The 14,964-nt window shown below is 44.7% G+C and overlaps 1 protein-coding gene across 10 annotated transcripts in view; it reads left to right on the plus strand.

The window, feature by feature from the left end:
• Nucleotides 1-14,964, plus strand: part of STK32A (serine/threonine kinase 32A) — a 109,123-nt gene that overhangs the window by 7,038 nt on the left and 87,121 nt on the right. For 4 of the 10 annotated variants that reach the window (XM_078854016.1, XM_078854013.1, XM_078854022.1 and 1 more), the window contains 3 exons: nucleotides 434-543; nucleotides 6,280-7,457; nucleotides 12,667-12,745. The gene's annotated coding sequence lies outside the window, so the exon portion shown is untranslated. Of the gene's footprint in view, nucleotides 1-433; nucleotides 544-3,254; nucleotides 3,573-4,196; nucleotides 4,789-6,279; nucleotides 7,458-12,005; nucleotides 12,053-12,186; nucleotides 12,479-12,666; nucleotides 12,746-14,964 lie in introns of those variants that run through there. The other 6 variants (XM_078854015.1, XM_078854017.1, XM_078854019.1 and 3 more) reach the window with 6 other exon arrangements.

The raw sequence follows: 14,964 nt of genomic DNA on the forward strand, positions 1-14,964 counted from the left end.
GATTTGGAAAAATCATTTTCTGCACCTTCCTGTGCAAGCACAGAAAGTAAAAGTTTGAAAGATATATGAAGCTGATACAAGTGTGAACCTGCGGGCATAATCAAGGCCATGACAGCTAATGTTTTTAATTAACTAACTAAGGGTGGTCATTGATTTAGATTTCTTTCTAATTGTGCCTATTAAAAGTGCTCTAGGCCTAGTCCATGAGTTAAAAAGTGACAGTGGAAACACACTCCACCCATTTTCCCCCCCGAACCTCTTCCCAACACCCAACCAACTCTACCTCCTTTATCTCTTACCCTTTTCCTCCACCCTCCCCGAGGAGCGCCATGGGGAATACAGATGAGATGTGTGTTTGCAGTGACTTTTGCTCATGAGTTGGAAATGCAGACTCGTGTAAAAGTGAGTTCCATTGCTTTGTTTTGCTTTGCAGGGGTTTCAGAGCAGTTCAAGATTTGTGTGTGCAGATTGAACCTGTATCTGGAACCTTAATTTCCTTTGCCTGCTCTGAACGGGCTTCGTGGATCTGCAAGGGAGCCCCAGGTGAGAGTGCGCCCTGCATACGATTCAGTGTTTTTAACAGCTCTCCCCGTGCAGTGACATGTCAGAGGGGTGCCTGAGGTGCAGCTTTCCAAAGCTCGTCTGCCGCTCCACGCCCTGAGCAGGATTCCTCTCCCTCTGCAGGAACTGCCTGCACCCAGCCAGAGTCTTGGGTTGGTATAGAGAGGAGTCCCGATGTGTTTTACAAGACACACCAGCCTCTACGCACCCTTGATCCTGGTCTGTGGGCATCTCTACAGTGCAGGTGGAGGTGGGATCACACTTGTTAGTGCTGGTACAGCTACACCTAGCTCGCGTGGCTGAAAAGAAGCAGTAGCACAGGCTAGACAAGCCCACTGAGAACTGTGGATATGTTCTAGTGTTGCTCGTCCGTGCTACCACACCTTCCCTGCTATTTTGAGCTTTGCTAGCTACCTTAAAGCTAGTGAAGGTATAAGCCGCATTCGCCCCTCTGAGAGCACTGTAGACGTACCTTTTGTGTGCTAGCTCAGCAGCCTAGCATAAATTACACGACTGCCAACATTCCCAAGAAGCTGGGATCGGTGAGGTGTAGGGAACCCTTGGCCACACTTTGTACAATGGAGATGAGCTGTGTAGGACCAGCTACGCTGCTCTTATGCCAAAAGCAGCCTCACGTCATCCTACAGTCTGGGCCACTAATTTACAAATTCAGGCCCAATCAGTGGGGCTAAATTCTGTGCCGACTTAGATCCTGAGTAGTGCCATTATAGCCAGTGGGGCTGGAGGGGAGTAGGGGAAACCAGTGCAGAGTTGGTCCAGAACCACGTCCTAGGTTTAGCATCTTTGCTCTTTTTCCCTGTTTGTTTTGCCAGTTCCTGGAGCGCTGGATTCCACGTATAAGTGGTGGACAACGTTGACCTCGTCCCTTTTCGTTTCAGTTTTCGTAGTTGTTGTGAGTGCGTTTGTTACATTTAAAGCTGCCCAGTGGAGAAGACAAGTGCTGGTAGAAAAGACTGATGGGAAAGAGCAGAGAAGTAAAGTGGGGATGGAGATGACACAGCACCCCTTTCAGCAAAGCAGAACATCCCTAGAACATGACTAGTTAAACACATTTCCTTAAATCATCTTGCATTTCACTCAGAGACGTTTTCATCAGTGTTATTTCTTTTTTAAGCAGTTCAATAAACTCTCAAATAGAAAATATGGCTTTGCTTGCTAGATGATTTTACAGCTGTTCAGGGTTTTTTTAAGCTGTAGGAAGGGGTTAATGGACTCTAATACATTCAGCCTTTTGCATCATTTTATCAAATACTATAAGGCCAGATTCAGAGCAGGTGATGTAGCTCCACTGAATTCTTCTCTGTGTGTCTTCGTGCTTCACTTCTCCAGTTTACACAGCTAAGGACTTGGTCCTCAGCATTAAACACACTTGGTCAATGGTACAATATTTGTGAACCAAATTCTGCTGTCAGTTACGGGCATTTAACTCAGTTATGAACACGGTTGTGAGCAGAATTTGAGCCCTTGTATTATTTATGCAGTATGGATTGAAAGCTGAAGTCCCTTAATCAGGAAGAGCTAATTGATACGAGCAGACGTTTTCCCTGACTAAGGGCTTCAAGACTGTTTTAAATACACTGGGGCCAGTTCCCCTCCCGCTCCAGGTTTATGCAGCTGTAACTCTAGTGCTGTTACTTCTGGCTACCAGCAACATGAGGGGAGAATCAGTCCCACTCTGCGTAAGTAACAGAAAGACTGACAAAATCATCAAGAGCCAAAGCAGCAGAGAGGCTGAAACTGGTTAATAGTAACAACAGTAGGAAAGTGAGCACAAACTGTCAGATTTAAGGATATGCTGACCATTATCATAGAAACGAGGTGATACCGAGGACAAAAGCTCATGCTTACGTAAGGATATTTACCTAAGGGATCTCTGTGTTCTGTTATATAATTACCTATTTAATATTTTGCTGATCTGAACCACAGAGCATGACCAAGTTAATATGAATGTGCATAGTGTAAAATAAAGCTACTGGACATTTGCAGTTTCCACTTCTCAAACATTAATTAACTGAAAAGTCCAAACAAGCCTAAATCCATATTATCAGCTCATTGGTATCCATAGCACTGACAAAATGTCACTCAGCCCATTAGCACGACTTTGATAGCATCTATAAATATACTTCTGAGAACACCTTGCACGTATAATGCATAAAGAGTCAAGTTTGGAAGAAGAAGAGTAGGGAAGCAACTACTGTTGCCTCTTTCTGCCATGGCTTCCAAAAACAAGTGAAGAGTTTTCTGGTAAAGTGCCTGGACAGTAGAGATGTTACATTTGCTTGCAATGAGGACACTGAACAATGGACTTTCCTAAGTGAAATCAAAAGGAAAATTCCTAAACTGTAAAGGAAGATGCATAAAACTTTATGGAAAATGGATCTTAAAAAAAAAAACCAAAAAACGTCCAATCAGAAATACGGGCCAGCATGGGAGTCTGCTCCATGCTGTTCCGAGGAAGAGCATTCGGATGATTATTCACTTTGAAAGTGCAGCTTTCTCATCTTAAAGGGGACATTTATGTGCAAATTTAGAATTGTGCGGAGTACTGTCTAACTAGAGGCCCTTGATCCATGCTACAATCAGCAGGAGATGGTTCAGCACTAAAGCATTGTCTTTTTCATGTCCGTGGGAATACTTAAGTGCCTCTTTTCTAGTCTTCCATTCTCTATTTAAAGACCCAGAAAAGAAATCTGCATAGTTTTTCAAAGAGTACAGATTGAGCTGTATAAATGGTGAAAGGAAAGTAGGAAAATGGTAGATTTCCTAGAGGCTAGAAATGTAAAAGTTACCTTGTCCCCTGAGCCTCTGGTTTCCTTGTAAATGTTAATACAGGATTTCATTTGTGCAGAGCTTTATTTTTGTGAGTTGGGTCTGCAAGACTGGGCCCTGGATCAAGTCTGTGAACACAGCAGACTGGCAACCTGGAAAATGAGACTTTTTGGTGAAATCTTTGCCCTTTTTTTTTTTGTCAGAGGCAAGCAAAATTTGCGGTGAGTTCACTGGAGCCAGGATTTCAAAGCTCAATGTTTTTTTCCCTGAAATTAATAGACAGCAGGTTTAAAACAAACAAAAAGAAGTATTTTTTCACATAACGCACGTCAGTCTGTGGAACTCCTTGCTAGAGGATATTGTGAAGGCCAAGACTATAACAGGGTTCAAAAAAGAACTAGATAAGTTCATGGAGGATAGGTCCATCAATGGCTATCAGTCAGGATGGGCAGGGATGGTGTCCCTTGCTTCTGTGTGCCAGAAACTGGGAATGGGTGACAGGGGATGGATCACTTTATGATTACCTGTTCTGTTCATTCCCTCTGGGGCAGCTGGCATAGGCCACTGTCAGAAGACAGGATAGTGGGCTAGCTGGACCTTTGTCTGACCCAGTATGGTTGCTCCTATGTTTTTGTTATGTTTCTGACAAAGCTCAATCCCACAAGATGGCCTCAGCTCCCAAGCCCTATTGGCTTCAGTAGGAATCAGTCACAGAATTGGGTCCTTTTAACAATTTGGTATAAATGTATTGTAATAATTGCAGCAAAAAACCAACCAACCATAGTTTTAAATTGTTTATATTCAAAACAGCCATGTTCACTGAAACTCACTGCCAAAAGCTTTGAAAGGCCTTTATTCAGACCAAAGATCGGAGTGTTTGTTTTTGACATTGGCAGCATTTCACATGATCTGCTGAAGACAATGACTCCCTTATATCTTTTCAAACTCAGCCCTGTAGCCTCGGAGAAGGAAACTTCTTTCATGATTCAGGTTTTAAACAAATCTCATGTCTTGTGACTTTGAGGGCTCTTCAGAGAGAGAATAGATTATCCCTTTGTTTTTTCTGCATTGTTCAGTAACAGATGAGCATCTATAATGGCCCAGATCACTCAGCAGCGGATAAACATTTTTATTTTTATTTTTTTGAAATACTGGGCTGGAGTAAATGGACATATCTCCATTGGAGTCAGCAGAGTTACACCAGCTGAGGAGTTGGCCCACTGAGGGACCCCGGTCCCTGCTGTGGAATAACATACCTATGAGGATCAATCAGAGGCATTTGCAAGCAGATCTGCTGCTGTCTGAAGCTCACCAAAGTCGAGCTCTGTGGGACCAGCAAAGGGAAGAGATTTCAGAGGCTTAAACCACAAGGAGCAGACACTGGAGTGATCAGTCACCACACGAGGTGGCAATGCTACTACTTGATTGAGATACCAGGTGTGTGTCGAGGGAAGGGTGTGGCTGGGAGCCTGGGAGCACTGGAATCGACTCCTGGATCTTGTCTTGTTCTTCAGGCAGCACAGGGTGACAAGTATAGCTTTGGACAACATTGACCCCTTGTGGCCAGTGAGAGAGAATAGCATTGTCAGTTTCTGAAAGGAGGCTGGATGAGATCTCCAGGAGTGGAAGAATAACAAAAGCAACATAGGGTGGGACTTTTGTTCATAGGTGCACCCGTGAGAAAAAAATGGGTGTACCCATTGGCAGCCCCAAGGATCAGCTCCTCCCCCCCCCCACAGTCCTGCCCACCACAATCAGCTGTTCAGTGGTGTGCCAGAGGCGCTGGGGGGGAAGGGAGAGGAGCAGGGGCAGGAAGGGAGGTGGAGATCAGGAAGGGGTAGAGGTGGGATCTTGGGGGAAGTGGTGAAGTGGGGGTGGGGCTTGGGGCAGAGTAGCGGGTGTTGAGCACCCCTCAGGAACTCAATAAGTTGGCACCTCTGCCTTTGTTACTCAGGGAGGAGCATTAAGAGGGGCTAAATGAAGGACTTATCTAGACACAGGTTAACATTCTTAAAATTGGTTAGGTAAATCTATCTCTATGCTCTTCATGTCAGAGATGGGGAGCATTCAAAACTCCAACTTCATTGGAAGTTGAAAATGCTAAGCATGTCTGAAAAATCAGGCCTTTGGGGCAGTAGGAAGGGTTGGCAGGTTTTCAGCAATACATTTAACCCTCCCCCCCGATATTTGGAAGAAATATCACACTAAACATCCATGACCCAACAATTGTGCTAAATGGGTTCAGTCTTGCAGGACCTGGAATTCCAGGATCGTCTTGTTTTACAGCATCTGGAATTTTTTAAACATCAAGATTTTAATAGGACAGCAACTTAATTTTGGACCCAGTCCTGCAAATCTTTAGGGTCATGTCTACACTGCAGGCAGTATGACAGCACAGCTGCAGCTATGCCACTGTAGTTCCACAGCATAGATGCTTCCATGGCAACAGAAGGGGTTTTTCCATCGATGCAGGTAATCCACTGAAGGGTCAAAATCCATTGCTGCTTATGTAATAACCTGATATAGGGATTGTGTCAGCTCTTTTTACAAGGCCCAAAGTCCAGAGTTTGGTCAAGAGGTCAGAGGTCTAGCAAATAGTGATCAGCTAAGAGAAGCAGAATAAACAAAAGATAACCTTGCTTTTGCGAAGATAAGTCTGGTCAGCAAAACGCCAGATGCTGAGAGCAATAATTGACTTATTTAAAGTTGCAAACAGAACAAAGAGGCCCTGTTTTTGTTGTGTTTGTTTCTTCTGTAGGGAGATGTTCTTCTCACACACCAACCTTGCGTGTTTGAAAGGGTTCAAGCAGGATATGGCCTTCTCCCTTTCCCAGAGACCAATGCCTGCCTTAAAAACACAAATAAGCAACTTGAAAGACAATCTTTATTGCCATATACTTTTCAATGTTTCTTTGCTTTTACCCCTAGATATGTACCTGTTGGACAAGCAGAGGAGTTGCTTCATTCCTATGGACCCCAAATTGAATTCAACATACATATATTTTATACTAATACATTTTATTGAAGAACTAATTAAATGTTACTTGTTAACCTGAAAACCATGGGCGGAGACATTATGTAACCTTTGACCATTGGCTACTGTGCTTATCTTGTCTTGCCACTAGACCTATCCGGGGTTTGGGACTACTTACCCAGTCACTTTCCCCCACCCATGGAGAATCCATATAATCCATTGTAATGAATTCATTAACAGTGTCTCTGAGCCTGATAAGCAAGGTGACACTCTACCAGCGCTGTGCATAATAAACTCCTGTGCTTGACTTCTACACGGTGTGGATTTATGTTCCTTTTTCCACCTCCCTGAGAGGTGGTAGCTAGGTTGATGGAATATTTTTTCCATTGATCTAGCTGTGTCTATGCTGGGGGTTTTTCAGATTAATTATGGCGCTTCAGTGATTTAGCCAGGTTGATCTAAATTTTAAGGCTAGGCCAGGCCTTAAACTTTCCGATCATTTGAAACCCAAAATGTAGTTGCAGTTCTGTTAAAATCAAAGTACTAGCACGACATTACCAATAGTTTTAAAATAATCCTCTACAGCAGCAGCGTGATCCTGAATGTTCAGCCCCTACACAGGGCCTGCAGGATTCATTTCACTAATCATTCTAACAGCCACTTTTCAGATAAAATGTGCCACCGTTTAACAGCACGGAGCAACTGTTACGCAAGCAGTTAGGGCAGGAGTACTGTATCCCACTGAATCTGCACAGATGGTTTGACATGGGATAGTTGCCTGATTTGAGCAAGACACTGAAGTTGATACCCCTTCCCATTGCAAAAGAGTCATGGGATCTTTAATGACCACTGGGGTCAAGACCTTATTTTTGTTCTCTTTTCCCTCTGGACTCTATTCCTTGTGTCCAGCGTTTCCTCCGTGGAGAAGGAAAGAGATCATGTGGCATACAATGTTGATCTGTTTTTTAAATAACTGATCAAAATATAGGAGTAAGACAGAGACTATTTTAAAGATAAAGTTTTCTGAAATTTATTTCGTTTGCATCACTGCCTTGTCTCCACTAGGGGGCTCCAGAGATCTCCAGAATGGCTTCAACGTCGCTCCTTCTTCCTTTAAATTATTTGAAATAAGGTAAGAACTTAAAAGCAAATTTCTATTTTCTGTTTAGTGGTCGGTGCTCTCATTAGTACTGTTCCCTTCCTTACAGTATTGCTTTCTCTTTGTAGGGAGTTTTAAATAGAGCCAATGTGGTCCAATGGCTATGGGGCATTGCTGCTCAGGGGACTTGGGTTCCATTCCCAGCTCTGCCACTGACCTGCTGTGGGGCCTTGAGCAAGTCACTACACCTCTTGGTGTCTTTGCTTTGTCTATAGAGGCAGTAAGCTCTTTGAGGCAGGGACTATCATTGACACAGTGCCAAGCACGATGGGCCTGTAGGTGCTACTGTAGGTCAGATGTTACTGTTTCTGCTTGCATTTTCTTACCACTTTTGGGGCACGTTTTACAAGTACCGTTGGATTTGTATTTTGAGGTCAATGGGAGTTTGGGCAGGGCCCGGACTGCAGCTCAGGCACCATGGGTAGCAGTGCCATTATAAAACACCTACTGAGAGGCCTCTTCCATCAGCAGCTTATTTACCGGAGCCCAGGCTGTGACAGGATTAGGGGCCAGTTCTGAGTGTTATCCGCTACATGTGAAAGACCAGAGCCTGTCTCCACTGCCTGGCCAAATAGCCAAGTTGGGCAAATGTGTGGCAGGGGGAGTGGGGTAGGATAGGAGGATCACTGAGGATAATGGAGGATACAGATCATTACCCTGGCCTGTCCGTGCCCTAAACTCAACTCATCACACCCCTAACACACTGTCAGCAGAGGGATCTGTCTAGTACATTGAATTAACTACTTTGGTGTAGAACCAATCAAAGAAATTTGAATTTTGATTTTTTTCAATAAGCAATAAAAATATAGTATTCATGAATGTTTTTGTGCAATAGGAGACTCTATTTTCAGTCAAGGGGAAAGATTTCCAAAAGCACCTAATGACTCAGGTGCCTAAGTCCCTTACGGTATGTCTACACTGCATCAGGAACACGCCTCCCAGCCCAGGTAGACAGACTTGGGCTGTCAGGGCTCATGCTAACATGCTGAAAATAGCGGTGGAGACATGGCCGCTCAGGCTGCCGCTCCGGCTCTCAAGCCCATCTGGCCTCCTAGAGAGCCTGGCCTGCAGCATCTACACAGGTACTTTTAGCATGCTAGCTCAAGCCCCGTTAGCATGTGTCTGTCTGGGCGGCTCATCCCAGCTGCAGTGTAGACAAACCCTTAGGCAGTTTTCAAAATGTCACTCTACCTCTACTTTGGAGCCTTTGAACACAGTGGGATGAGTCTGGTGTATCCCTGTAGACAGGCATCCTTGTCTCTGGGGTGCCCTGTGTGCCCAGACACAGCATTGCAGGGGACTTGGCCTCCAATATTCTCTCTGACAGCCATCTGCTCTGCCGGTCCCTTCTCTGGACTCCCTTCCCGTGCTGTGGCTTAGCCCTCTGACCAAGTCATGTACAGTTCAGTCCCCTTCCAGGGTTAATTAAAGGTCCAGCTCCAAGTCCAAAATCAAATACTCCAAACTAACAAACTAGTGGTTCTTCTGCCCCTCAGACTCCATCATATCTTCTGTTTCTTCTCCGGCTGGATTCCTCTGCAGCCTCCCTTCCCCAGGGATTCTGACAGCTGATGGATACCCTGCTAGAGTTGTTCTCGTAACTGCCAGTTCTTCTAGCCCATCTGGGCTTTTCTTCTCCTCATAGGTCCTGGTTACTCACACAGGAACCTACTCTGCTCCCTATGGGTCTCAGTCTGTCTCTTCCCGGAGGGGCCCTCCCCTTTTTCCTCCCTGCAGGGGCTCCTCCTCTCTGCTTGCTTCTCAGCTCTATTTAAAGTCTAACTCCACCTCTTCTTGCCAGGAGGCAGTTAATCAATCACACTCGGGGTGCGGAGCATGACTGATTGGGGTCAGTTTCTAATTAAGCCCCATTACATGCAGCTGGGGTCACTAATTAGCTGTTAGTTATCAGCTCATGAGAGAGGCTGAGGGTTAGTTGCTAGGTCATGGGCAAGGCCGAGCCCAGCTTGCCTCAAAGGGCCATGACAGTCCAGTCCATGACAGTCCCGTTCCCTAGTTGAACAGAGCTGTGTCTGGTAAATGTGCCCGCTGCCCACATAGGCTGGGCTGGGAGAAGTTGCATGGGGTTGCGGAAATATATCAGGAGAGCTGCCTTCTCTGGTGTCCTGACTTCTGGCTGCAGGCCTGGCCAGTGGCCTTGTTTTAATATAGTTGATTGATGTTGTTTTACTGGACCACGAGAGCTGCAGTGAACAAACCTGGATCAATATTTATTTATTTTTGATTTACGAGAACAAACAAAACTCCATCCTGGTGTGGCCTTACGCCCCATATTCTTCATAGTAATATTATTATGATATAATTATGGCAAAACGATGATGTATTTTATGTAAGATAGGCCATGTGAGATATCATTGAATAGGTTATGATTCACTGAATATAATTATCCTATTTGTATGCATGTATCGTTTTGATATCTGAAGTTAGGAATGTTGTCTATGCATCTATTACAAATACCTGGGGAACTCCCACGAGGCAGAATGCGATCAGTCTAGATGGCTGGCTGGGAAGGGCTGTTAGGGAAAACAATAGGTCTTAGAAGATGCTAATATCCAACCAGGGAGCCTTCCTGAGGACATTACAAACAGCCTCTGTCTCATGGTTGCTATGGCCCTACAGAGACATGTGACCCAGTCACATGGTACTAGACTCCATCATAGAATATCAGTGTTTTTCCACTGAAAGGTGTGGGAACTAAAAAGCTGGAGACAAAAGGTTCCTGCCATATGCAAAAGCTATTTAAGGCGGGAGTGACATCATTGAGGTTCTTCACTGACTCCCCGGCCAAAGGAGATGCTTGGAAACACCTGAGAAACAAAAAGAAAAGGAGTACTTGTGGCACCTTAGAGACTAACCAATTTATTTGAGCATGAGCTCACTTCATCGGAGCTATAGCTCACGAAAGCTCATGCTCAAAAAAATTGGTTAGTCTCTAAGGTGCCACAAGTACTCCTTTTCTTTTTGCGAATACAGACTAACACGGCTGTTACTCTGAAACCTGAGAAACAAGGACTGAACTGGGGGGAGAAGGGTTGAACCCCAGCTAGAGGAATTTCTAGCCTGGGAAAGGTTTAGCTGGGCTTTTTGCAGCTTGGCCTCAAGAATCTCTGCAAACTGTCTAAACCAACAATTAGGGTGAGAATTTGTGGGGGAGCAGAGCCACAGTTCCACCTTCTGTTCCTTTCTCCCTGCCCTGTTGGTGGTGAGCTGCCCCGGTGGGTGGAGGAGGGACAAAGTGGTAGCAGGAGTGCAGGGGGCTGCAGTTTTGGCTTGCCCGTGTGCAGTCTCTTACTCCCTTTCCCCCCATTGCACAGTTGTGTAAAGTGTGTGTGTGGGGGGCATGATGATTCCTGTTGTGAAAAAATCTGCACCATATGCTGTCAGTGGGATCTCATTTTGGCTTCAGTAGTGGGCGGAGCTTGCTTGGATTGGGTTGGATTTGAGACTGTACCAGCACATGCCATCTGACCCCTGAGAGGAAGGATAAGCCACTGGCTAGGGCATTAGCCAGAAACCTGGGTTCAATTCTCTGCTCTGCCAGAGACGTCTGTGTGACCTTGGGCAAGCCACTTTGCCTTTCTGTGCCTCTGTTTCCATCTGTAAGATGGGGATAATAGCACTGCCCTACCTCATGGGGGTTTTGTGGGGAAAGTATGTTAAAGGTTGTGAGGTGCTCAGAGACTAGGATGATGGGGGCCATATAAGTACCTAGGAGAGATTACAACAGCCATAGTGGAGACAGGCATTCTCATTTCGCTTCAAAGATAGGAGGGCAACCCAGCCCTTCTTCTGCAAGGCGAAAGGCACTATATTATTAGTGGAACAATTTATTATTTATTATTTGTATTCATGAGTGTTGGAAGCCCCATGGTGTGTCTGCTTCTTGACAGGAGTCTTGAACACAGGGATTTAGCTGGATAGTTAGGAAGAAGATGAGTATACTGGGCTTGATCCTGCAAGGTGCTGAACACTTTGGCCCTGATCCAGCAAAGCACTTAAGCATCTGCTTAACTCTAAATTTATAAATCATCCCTTTGACGGCAATGGGGATTACCCACATCCTTGAAGTTAAGCATGTATTTAAGAGCTTTGCTGGGTTGAAGCCATGGTGCTCAGCATCTTGCAGGATCAAGCCCTTTCTGCAGAGAGGAAGGCAGGGGGAAATTACCTGTTTTGCAAAGAGAAAGAGTGCATGGGTCAGGAAAATTCAGCCTAAGTCAGTGATCCTGACTACCCCTCCCTCCATGTGATTTTAAATCAGTAGCAGAATGTATAACCTCACATCTCTTAAATAATAATTTTCTAAAGCACTGTTCCAAACAAAGACAGTCCTGTTTCCATTACAAGTTGGGGGTGGGGGAATCCTGCCTAGAAGTAGCAGAGTGATCAGAAAAGATTGTCTTTGCCCTTGACCTGTGAAATGTCTCATTATGGGATCTCTGAAAAGTGCTGATCTGTTAAGTGTTTAAGCAACACAATGTGCCTTCGATGCTTCTGCAGTTGGAGAACCGGTGCCAATCTGATCAGCATTAACTACAGTTGCAGAGGTTTGCCACATCCTAGAGCTATCACTTTGCCTTACCTCACTAATAACACTCCCCATTTATTCCACTCTCCCCCCTCCCACCTTACTTCCTCCCTTGTGTCAGTGTGTGCATGCATTTGCATGTCTTTCTATCCGCTCTCTGGTGTATTTTACCTCTTGTGACAGCTGCAGGCTCCTCCTGCAGTCTGCAAAGGGAAACTTCCCTGCAATAGCCTTGGCTCTTCCGCTCTGATCCCAAGTCCACTTGCCTCAAACTAAGACTCCCCAGAAAGGAAACTTGTCTCCCTCCCTTCCCCCCGTCTGTCCAAACTGCATAGCAGTGCAGTGCCCACAGCTGCTATTTTTCCTGAGCTGCAGCTTCAGGTTGTTGCTGCCCTACTCCTGGCTACTGTTTCAGTCTCTTTGCTGCTTTCTCCCCTCTCTCAAGGTAGGTGGTTTCTTTTTTTTTGACTCCCTAAGATCTCTCATCAGTAACTGCATCATCCCCTTACTGATCTGCTTTCAGCATGATTTTAAATCCTCGGGGGGGGGGGGAACGACAGTGTAATAGTTGGCTAGTGCTTTGAATGTTTACATTTTGCAGCAGTATCTTAGTCACTTTCTGGAATATTGCAGATGTCTCAAAGCGTGGAAGCTGCAAAGGAAGAATGCTGAAGGAGCAACAGCTCAGGATCAGAAGCAAAGGTGCTTCAAAGTAAAGTCTGCTCCCTTCTGAACTTTCTTCTCTGTGACTAAGTGTTTGCAAGGGGGCTCAGAATACTGTGTAATTTCTTTGGGGGAAGCAACTTAGGGTAGTCAGTGGTCCATGTAGTCCTGTATCACAGCTGTGGTAGTGTCCAGTACCGGATGCTTCAGAGGAACATGTAAAAAACCCCTAATTAGTAATTAGATGATAATGTACCCCTGGGGAAGTTTTCTTCTACCCCCATACACAGTGGTTGGCTTATGTTCTGGTGGATGTGTGTTTATAACCTTTTTTGAATGGCTGTTCTAGGTAGTGTAACTGTGGCAATTCTCATTATTCATATACATCTGTAAACCTGTTCTTAATCCTGCGGGGCTCTTGCTCCATTGTAGAGGAAGTGCTACTTGCACTGTGAGATTAAACCCCTTGAAGCAATTGTTAAATAGCTGTGCCTTTTCTTTTTCTTTTAATGGCTGTGGATAAAATAGCTGGTCTTAAAGAAAACAAAGGAGACAGGACAATGAGTCTGCAGGTGCTTTGGTGTCAACCGTCCCCTGACCCCCCTCCCGCAATCCAAGTGATGCCTTCCCATCCGTATAAACATGCTGATGACCAGTGCTACTTTTAACAAGGCATAGGGCGCACTGGTCATTCGAGCCTTTGCCATTCTGGTAATGGAACAGTGAATGATTCGATCATGAAGGCTAATGCTAACCTAAAGCTATTAGCATAGCTCTAGGTCTAGGGAAAGATCAGTGGCTGATTTTCACAGTTAAGCAATGCTTGGTGAATTTAAAAAGGGAAACAGCAAAAAGTGTAGAAGGATTATCCTCTCATAGGATGGCTTTATTTTAAATAAATTACAGCCAAGTCTCCCATTTTACCCCAAACATCCTCTCTGAAGCCAGCTTAACTGAAAGCAAGACCTGTGTCCCTCTGGATAGGTCCTGCGGAGGTACTGCCAAGATGTAAATGAAAAAGCTATGAACTCCAGTACAACAAGGACTCATAAAGGATATGGCAACAGACCTCTAACAGTTGCTGGTGGTGGCTTTGCTATAATGTGAGGGCATCACTATGGGAACCTGTTTTATGGCCATTATCACAACATAATGTCATATAGGCTGTGTTTTGAGTTTATTAGTAGATGTGAAGTACCTATCCTCACTGCAGCCTTTTACTGTAGTAAGAGCAAAGCATCCTTCTGATGTGTTCTTGTTTGCTCAGAGAGTAAGTTCTGTAGGGGGAAAAGAGTTGCCCTTGGGGATATGTTAAAGGTCTGGAGTGATTCCTCAGCCTGTTCAGTTTAAAGACAGCAGCAGAAATCATGCTCTGATTTGTTTTATTATTGGAGATGTTTTCAGCCCTGTGAAATGAGCGCTTGGGGTTCAGAGTTTTTTTAAATAGTTTGCATCATTTTTAGCCTTTTGTGAAAAGCAAACTTTCTCACTCTTTGCTAGTGAAAGTGAGCTCTGAGCGAGAGTTCAATTGCAGCAGTTCAAATGAATTGCCATTAGCTTGAATTTATAAAATGCTATGGAGATGGGATGCATTGTGGGCCTGATTCTGCATGGTGTGGGCATCCCCTGTGAGGTACTGAATGCTTTCAACTCCTGTTAACATCATGGGGAAGTGAGGATGCTGAACCTCTCGTACTGGTACTCAGCACCTCACAGGATCAGCCTCTCCTAAATTGCTGATGGTGATTAGTTTGTAGTAGTACAGGATCAGTGATGAATGCATGTCCTATGCTGTAATAATTTTACTTCAGAAAGGGAAATAAAATATATTTTAGAAAAAGTACTATTAACTGCCAGATTTTGTTACCGTTACTGACATTAAATGGTACCTTTCTCGACAAGTCATCCTGTGGAGGCCAGTGAGATTACTCATGGAGTAAAGCACTCTTTGACATGAGTAAGGTTATTGGAATCTGGCTTTAAGGTCAAAGATGAACCCAAATCAAATCTCCTGCTACAAAGGGGAGGAGTGGGTTGGAATCCAATTGCAGATCCAGATCTGAATTGCACAAATCGCCAGTTTCTTTAGAATGGGTTGAATCCATCCCCTAGAACTGATACTTCCAACTCCAAAATTCAGAATGTTAAAAATCCCAAACTAAAATGAGTGGCTTGGGCCCATTTAAGTCAGCTCTCAAGTCGGGAGAGACTTAAACACTTGCTTAACTTTTGACTTCAAGGGGACTTCCGCACATTCTTAGCGTTAAC

This window comes from Lepidochelys kempii, chromosome 8 (genome assembly GCF_965140285.1).
Source record: "Lepidochelys kempii isolate rLepKem1 chromosome 8, rLepKem1.hap1, whole genome shotgun sequence".
Lineage (NCBI taxonomy): Eukaryota > Metazoa > Chordata > Testudines > Cheloniidae > Lepidochelys > Lepidochelys kempii.